The following is a 9,023-nucleotide window of genomic DNA, read 5'->3' as shown; positions in this document are numbered from 1 at the left end:
AGGAAGGAAGGAAGGAAGGAAGGAAGGAAGGAAGGAAGGAAAGGAAAGAGAGAGAGAGCAAGGAAGGAAGGAAGGAAAGAAGGAAGGAAGGAAGGAAGGGAGGGAGGGAGGAAGAAAGAATCCAGGGAAACGGTTGACAGGTTTATCTCCCTTTTGGTGTAAGTTTAGATTTCCAAGCCAGATGAAACTCAGGACCATTTCTTTACATCCCGAAGAACTGTAAACCTGGGGCCTTTCCCTTCTCTTCTCAGAGAGGATCTGTTGACATTAGAAAATAAAGTTTATCTTACACTCTCCCATGGGTGTAACAGCTCCTACATCAGCTCTAAGACTCATCATCTTCAGGCTTCCCTCCTATAGAGCAAAACTCCCTGTTGCACAGGCAGGCTCCTCTCGCTGTCACCACATTGTCCCAAGTGGGGAGCAGTCACAAGGAGCCAATGCCAATATATTCTGTAAATAAAAAATAGTCTCCCTCTAATCCAGAAATGCTGTGCCCACTCGTAGGATTGTCAGTGGCGTTGGAAACAGAGCGACTCCATCTGGAGTGAGGGCTGGAAAATGAGGCGAGGATTTGCTGAGCTGCATCCTCAGAAAGTGAGGCATTCCAAGCTTGTAGATGTTTGCAGTTACAGGAACAAATTAATAATGTTTACTAAACAGACCCAGACTTGGGAGTGTTCAGATATCCCAATATCTAGAGAACAACGGCATTCCTAATTTTGCTTTAAAGGTAATAATATCGATTCTTGCAAACATAGTAATTAAGAAGATTAATTCTTTATCACAAACCTTATAGCAGAGCACGTCTTCCCATATATACCAGCATTGTAACTAGGGTGTACGCGTTCCTCCTCTTACTTTCGGAATGCCCTACTCTGTCCACGGAGTAGCTGTCCTTGTACCACCTTACTTTCTTAATAAGCTCGCTTTTACTTTGCACTGTGGACTTGCCCTGAATTTTTTCTTGCGTGAGATCCAAGAACCCTCCCTTACAGTCTGGATCAGGACTGCCTGTCCGGTAACAGGATGAAATATATAAGCATAAATGTACAAATGCATCAATATCTAGTGAAGCTTCCCTTCAAATATCAAGGCTATGGAGAACAGTTTCAACAACACAAGAACTTAGAAAATTCTGAACCATGAGCTCTTCTCTTTTTTTTTTTTTTTTTTGAGATGGAGTCTCACTGCAACACCCAGACTGGAGTGCAGCAGGCGTGCAACGGGACAATCTTGGCTCACTGCAACTTCTGCCTCCTGGGTCCAAGCAATTCTCCTGCCCCAGTCCCCCGAGTAGCTGGGATTACAGGCGTGCGTCACCACATTTGGCTAATTTTTATGTTTTCAGTAGAGATGGGGTTTCACCATGTTGGCCTGGCTGGCCTCAAACTCCTGACCTCAAGTGGTCTGCCGGCCTCAGCCTCCCAAAGTGCTAGGATTACAGGCATGAGCCACCACACCTGGTCCATGAGCCCTTCTTGAAGAATCTACTAGAATATTAACTTCATCCAACCCAAAAGATGACTGTGCTCCTTCAGCACAAGGAGCATTATAAGGGAAGAGGGTGAAAGGTTCACATACTAATGTTGCGTGCAGTGACGAGGTAGGAATATCATAACTTGGAAACACTGGAGAAGAGAGAGAGAAAGAGGAAACGAGTATCAGCTCATTTCTAGTGACACAGGCAATCAGTGGGACAGTTACTGCCCAAAACTGACAAATCCACAGTGAAAGTTTAGATGAGAAAACAGGAAACTAAGGGCACTAAAAAAGTATAAGAAATCCTTAGAATAAAAATAAAAACCCCTGGCCGGGCGCAGCGGCTCACGCCTGTAATCCCAGTACTTTGGGAGGCCGAGGAGGGCGGATCACAAGGTCAGGAGATAGAGACCATCCTGGCTAACACGGTGAAACCCCGTCTCTACTAAAAAATACAAAAAAATTAGCCGAGCGAGGTGGCGGGCGCCTGTAGTCCCAGCTACTCGGGAGGCTGAGGCAGGAGAATGGCGTGAACCCGGGAGGCGGAGCTTACAGTGAGCCAAGATTGCACCACTGCACTGCAGCCTGGGCGACAGGGTGAGACACTGTCTCAAAAAAAAAAAAAAAAAAATACAAACCCCTAAGAAAAACAACAGGAGAGAAAGAGCAGAGCTTACACATCACTTCGCGAATGTCACAATATACACATATTAGAAAATATTGTAGCAGCTGACACTGAACACATGAGCCTGTCTTGGTCCTGTTGCATTGCTCTAACAAATACCTACAACTGGGAAATCCACACGCAACACAGTTCTTGGGGCTGAGAACTCCAAGGTCAAGGTGCCAGCGGATTCGATGCCTGTGAGAACTGCGTCTACACAGACGGTGCCTTCCACCTGTCCTCACATGGCGAAGAGGCAAGCGGCTCCCTCAGGCCTTAATAAGGGCCTAACAGGGCACTAATCCTATTCCACATGTGGAACCCTTACCACATCCTAGGACACCACCTGGGAGCTGGGTTTCAGCATAGGAGTTTTTAGGGGATGTGAACATTGAGACCATCAAAAAGTCACGGACTTGATTTACTTACCATGAGAAAAAAAAACCACTTTGGCTCACAAGTGACATCCAACTACATGCTGTATTCAAGACACAGTAAAGTGATCCAAAATGCTGGAATTGAAGGGATGAACAAAGACACATGAGTCGTATAAATGCAGCAAGAAAAGAAACGGGGACCACGCTAGCCGGCAAGGTGAAATTCAAGACCAAAAGCATTAGGCAGCACGAAGAAGGACTTTTTACTGCAAAAAGACACAATTCACAGCAAAGATCAATTATGCAACAAGTAGCTCAGGGCCAGGTGTGGTGGCTCATGCCTGTAATCCCAGCACTTTGGGAGGCAGAGGCAGGAGGATTGCTTGAGCCTCAGGAGTTCAAGACCAGCCTGGGCAACATGGCGAAACCCAGTCTCTACAAAAAAATACAAAAATTAGCTGGGCATGATGGTGCAGCTACTAGGGAGGCTGAGGTGGGAGGATTGTTTGAGTCCAGGAGGTTGAGACTGCAGTGAGCCAAGATCATGCCACTGCACTCCAGCCTGGGTGACAGAGCGAGACCCTGTCTAAAAAATAAATAAATAAAAATAATTCAGCAACCACCTTCATGAAGCAAAACCACAGAAACTGTAAGGAGTCATAGCAGCAAACTAGTCATTTAGCACATCACTCCTGGAACAGGGCAGCTCAAGTGAACAAAAAAATAAGTGAAGTGGGTTGGCTCATGTCCTCGAGGAAGCAGGCAGGAGCTGAAGTCAGGATGTCAGAGGTACGTTATGGGCAGCACCTGCGGAAGGTGAAGGTGGAGAAGGCACAGGATTGGACAGGCAGAGCTGGGGGCTGAGACGCATGTCTGACAAAGTCTCAACAACCCTGGGGGAGTTTCAAGGCAAAGACTGTGCATGAAAGGCCCAGGTGAACACAACTGGCCAGGTCCTCATCCCACACCTGCCCCTGCCATTGCCTGGGGCTGCCCAAGCATTATGGCAGCCCCCGAAGGGGCTACAGCTGTAGACCGTCAGCTAACTGCTCCTCTCCAGCAGGGAGACTAATTCTTCTGGAAAGGAGATCTGAGCAGCACACCTCCCTGGCTGCCACATAGAACACAGAAGATCTAAACAACACAGCGGCTCCAGTAGAGCCAGTGGGTGCATTTTATATTCATACACACACACACAACACACACACACACACAATTTACAGTTTTAGCCTGGAGATGGATGGTGGTGATGGTTGCTGAGCGATATGAATGTAGTTAATGCCACTGAACTGTTGACTTGCAATGGTTACATGATAAGCTTTGTGTTATTATATTTCACACTTACAAACCTACACTAAGATACCTTCTCATATGGATAGAAATTACAAAGCATGACAATACACTCTGTTGGCAAGGCTGTGGGAAACAGTAACTCTTACACATTACTAGTGGGAGTGTAAACTGCTGCAAGCCTTTAGGAGGTGAATTTGGAGTATCTTTTTTTTTTTTGAGACAGAGTCTCACTCTGTCACCCAGGCTGGAGGGCAATGGCGCGATCTCAGCTCACTGCAGCCTCGGCCTCCCAGGTTCAAGTGATGCTTCTGCCTTATCCTCCCAAGTAGCTGGGATTATAGGCACGTACCACTGCACCTAGCTAATTTTTTTTAATTTGTAGTTGAGACAGGGTCTCACCATGTTGGCCAAGTTGGTCTCAAACTCCTGGCCTCAGGTGATCCTCTGGCCCCGGCCTCTCAAAATGCTGGAATTATAGACGTGAGCCACCATGCCCAGCCAGAATTTGGAGTATCTTACAAAACTATGGCATGTAGTTACATTTCCACCTGGCTATCCCACCTCTGGGGAGCCACACAGAAACTGCATAAGCACAGAGTTATTCATTGCAGCCTATGTGGGGAAACCCTGTATATCAGGCAACTGGAGAGTAGTGGATAAACTGTAATACATTCACACAATGAAGTTCTATGCAGCTTTGAAAAAGAGTAATAAAGACTCCTATGAACTCAGCTCTGTGAGTGGCTTCCAGAACTCTTTACATTATAAAAGCAAAGAGCAGAAGAGCATCTGTAGAATGCTTTCTTTGTGTAAGAAGTAAATGGAAATTGGAAATTATACATGCAGCTACTCTTCTGTGCAAAAAGAAACACAGTGATATGGTTTGGCTCTGTGTCGCCACCCCGATCTCATGTTGAATTGTAATGCCCATTGTTGAAGGTGGGGTCTGGTGGGAGGCGACTGGATCACGGGCGTGGTTTCTAATGGTGCTATCCCCCCAGTGCTGTCTCCCACAGAGTTCTCACCAGATCTGATTGTTTGAAAAGTGTGTAGCACTTCCCCCTTTGTTCTCTCTCTCCTACAGTCATATGACGATGTGCTTGCTCCTCCTTCACCTTCTGCCATGATTGTAAGTTTCCTAAGGCCTCCCAGCCATGCTTCCTGTACAGCCTACAGAACTTTGAGTCAATTAAACCTCTTTTCTTTATATTAACAAATTACCCATTCTCAGGTAGCTCCTTATAGCAGTGCAAGAATGGACTAATACAAGAATAACGAACAAGAAACATATAAGGTTGTTTGGCTACGGAGGCTTGGGTAAACCAAGGGGGTGGAAAAGATGGGGGAATGGGAACAGGGTAGAAAGTACGGGAAAGACACTGTGAGTACTTTTATTTTCTATTGTTCTGACTTTTAGAACCGTTTTAATGCTTCACATGCTCAAACATATATAAGTCATTAAAATTAATTAAAGGGACCAGAGCTGCTTGGAGAAATAACTGCAGAAGGGAAAAATCATAATCTTGAACTATGGAAGTAATCAGAACAATGAGAGGGATGCGTCAAAACGACGCGGCGGCCAAAAGTAGCTCCCAATGGCATCAGCGGGGAAATCTGTACAACAACATAAATAGTAACCCCATTGAACTAAAATAGCTAAAATCAGAATTCTTGTGTCTATACTGCCATAAATAATTGAATGAATAATGAATAAATATATAATTATAAAAACATTCAAAAGAAAACTATAGTCATTAGAATTTTTAAAATCAGTGAATAGATTCATAGAAGTTACGACACAACTGTGGAGAAAATTACTATCTGTAAAGGTCTGAAGAAACCACCCCGCAGGCAGAGCAAAGAAATGGAAAGAGGCCAGGCGTGGTGGCTCAAGCCTGTGGTCCCAGCACTTTGGGAGGCCGAGACGGGCGGATCACGAGGTCAGGAGATCGAAACCATCCTGGCTAACATGGTGAAACCCCGTCTCTACTAAAAAATAAAAAAACTAGCCAGGCGCGGTGGCGGGCGCCTGTAGTCCCAGCTGCTCAGGAGGCTGAGGAAGGAGAATGGCATGAACCCGGGAGGCGGAGCGTGCAGTGAGCTGAGATCCGGCCACTGCACTCCAGCCTGGGTGACAGGGCGAGACTCTGTCTCAAAAAAAAAAAAAAAGAAATGAAAAGATGGAAGATATGAAACAGCGTCAAGAAGGAAAGAATGAAGTCTACCTTATCTCTAATTGGAGCTCCAGGAGAGAATAGAACTGAGACCATGTTTGAGAGACCGTGTGGAGGTCCCCAGAACCACCCCCAAACATGAGATTTGCTAAAAGGATTCACAGGTCTCAGCACATTGTCTTACTCATGGCTAAGATTTATTATGGCAAAAGAATCCACAGAAAAATCAGCAAACGGAAAAGGCTCACGGGGTGAAATCTGGAGGAAACAAGGCACAAGCTTCCAGGAGCCCTGATATGGTTTAGACCTGTGTCCCCACCCAAATCTCATGTCAAATTGTGATCCTCAGTGTTGGAGGTGGGGCCTGGCAGGAGGTGATGGGATCATGGGGGCAGATTTCCCATGAATGGTTTAGCACCATCCCCCTTGGCACTGTCCTCAGGATGATGAGTGAGTTCTTATGAGATCTAATTGCTTAAAAGTATGTAGTCCCCACTCAGTCTCTTCCTCCTGTTCTCCATGTGACACACCTATTCCCCCTTCTCCTTCCACCGTGATTGGAAGCTTCCTGAGGCCTCCCCAGAGGCTGAGCAGATGCCAGCATCATGCTTCCTGAACAGCCTGCAGAACTGTAAGCCAAGTAAACCTCTTTTCTTTATAAATTACCCAGTCTCGGGTATTTTTATAGCAATGCAAAAATGAACTAATGTAGTCCTCTCCTAATAATAGTCACATAATATGTACTTAATTACCCCAGCAACAAATTGTGATGACACAGGTGAGTTATTATCTACCAGGGAAGCTCATCAGAGTTGCAGTACCCAGGGATTCCAGCTGGTCATACTGGCACCCCCTGCCTAGCACATACCAAAACTCCAGGCTCCCAGAAGAAAAGCGGGTGTTTAGCATAAACTAACTTTACTGTTTGCACAAACAGTTTAGGGACAAGGAGCCACTCACTCTTGTCAGTTCTGGAAATGACAGGCACACTCCTAAAATCCATGTTTGGCTGAGGCCATTCTTATGAGTAGCCTTTCTAAGGGTGATCAGTCTCAGGCTTGCCACAGTCGTTCTTTTCTTCACAGAGACAATGGCTGAGAAGTTTCCAGAATTGATGAAAGACAAGGATTCTCAGATTCACAATTCCTAATAAGTTCTAGGCAGAATAAATAAAATTAATCACAAACCTAATTACATCTCAGTGTATAATTGCAGGACATCAAGACAAAGAGAATATATTAAGAGTAAGCAGCAAAAACCAGAAGTATTGGTTTGCTAGGTCTGCCGTAACAAAATACCACAGACTGGAAGGCTTAAACAACAGAAATTCTGTTTCTCGCAGTTCTGGAGGCTGGAAGCCCAAGCTCAAGTTGTCGGTGTTGGCAGGTTCGGTTTGTGCTGAGGCCTCCTCCTTGCCTGGTGGATAGCTACCTTCCCACTATGCTCTTCCATGCCTTTCCTCCGTGTGTCTCTGCCTCTTCTTATAGGTACATCAGTCAGATTGGATTAGGATGCCCCTCAGTGGCCTCTTTTTTAACTTAATCACCTTTTATAGACCGTTTCCAAACACAATTACGTTCTGAGGTACTGCGGATTGGGATGTCATACTGGGGAGTGGGGCACAACTTAGCCCATAATGGCAGATAACCTACAAGGGAACTATAATTCAGCTGACTTCTTAGCAGCAATAATAGAAGCCAGAACAGAGTGAGGAAATATCTTTACCATGCTGAGAGAAAATATCTGTCAACCCAGAATTTTATACCCAACAACATTGTCAGTCAGGGTGGCAACTATATTTTTTAAAACACTTTCAACAAACAAAAATTAAAAATTGAACAATCACATTCCTTCACTGAAAGAATTCCTAAAGGGTATTTTTCAGAGAGAAACAAATTAAATCCAAAGGAAGGAGCGAGAGTCAAGAGGTAGTGGTGGGGTGCTGGGCATAGTGGTTCAGGCCTGCAATCCCAGCACTTTGGGAGGCCAAGGCCAGTGGATCAGCTGAGGTCAAGAGTTCAAGACCAGCCTGGGCAACATGGTGAAACTGTGTCTCAACTGAAAACACAAAAATTATCCAGGCATGGTGGCGGGAGCCTGTAATCCCATCTACTCAAGAGGCTGAGGCACGAGAATTGCTTGAACCCAGGAGGCAGGAGTTGAAGTGAGCTAAGATCATGCCATTGCACTTCAGCCTGGGTGACAGAGTGAGACTCTGTCTCAAAAAGGAAAAAAAAAAAAGGTAGTGGTGAGGGGAAAATATAAAATATGTACGTAAATCCAAATGAGATTAATTATTATTAAATAATGATAGAGACCAATTTTGTGATATGAAAATAAGAAATAAGATGAAACTAAAATAACAGTTCAGAAAAACATGTACAGAATAGTATAATTACCATTAAAATATTCCAACATCCTTTTAATATTCTAGAGGATTGTATGGATTTTGATTGCATTTAGACTTTAAGCCAAGCATGCATGTATCTACTAAAAATAAAAATAGAATTTGGAAAGAAAAAGGAAGAAGGAAAAAATGCCTCAACCCCACAGCAAACAGAAAATGAGGGAGAAAGAAGCCAAGGAAAATCACAAGAAATAAAAATCACAAAATAAAATTGTAGAAGTGAATTCAAATGTGTCAATAAATATGAATAAACTGAATTTGCAAGTTAAAATAGAGTTTCAACAAAACCAAATCCAGCTATGTACTTTCCTAACAGATGCAAAATATAAAAACAACAAAAATTTAGGTTTCAAAAATAAATTTTAAAAATTAGCAAATACTGGCCAGGCGCAGTGGCTCACGCCTGTAATCCCAACACTGGGAGGCCAAGGGGCAGATCATGATGTCAGGAGATCGAGACTATCCTGGCTAACATGGTAAAACCCCGTCTCTACTAAAAATACAAAAAATTAGCTGGGCGTGGTGGCGGGCGCCTGTAGCCCCAGCTACTCGGGAGGCTGAGGCAGGAGAATGGCGTGAACCCGGGAGGTGGAGCTTGCAGTGAGCCGAGATGGTGCCACTGCACT

The sequence above is a fragment of the Trachypithecus francoisi genome, unplaced genomic scaffold (assembly GCF_009764315.1).
Source record: "Trachypithecus francoisi isolate TF-2019V2 unplaced genomic scaffold, Tfra_2.0 Lachesis_group3, whole genome shotgun sequence".
NCBI lineage: Eukaryota > Metazoa > Chordata > Mammalia > Primates > Cercopithecidae > Trachypithecus > Trachypithecus francoisi.
This window is presented reverse-complemented; position numbering follows the sequence as displayed.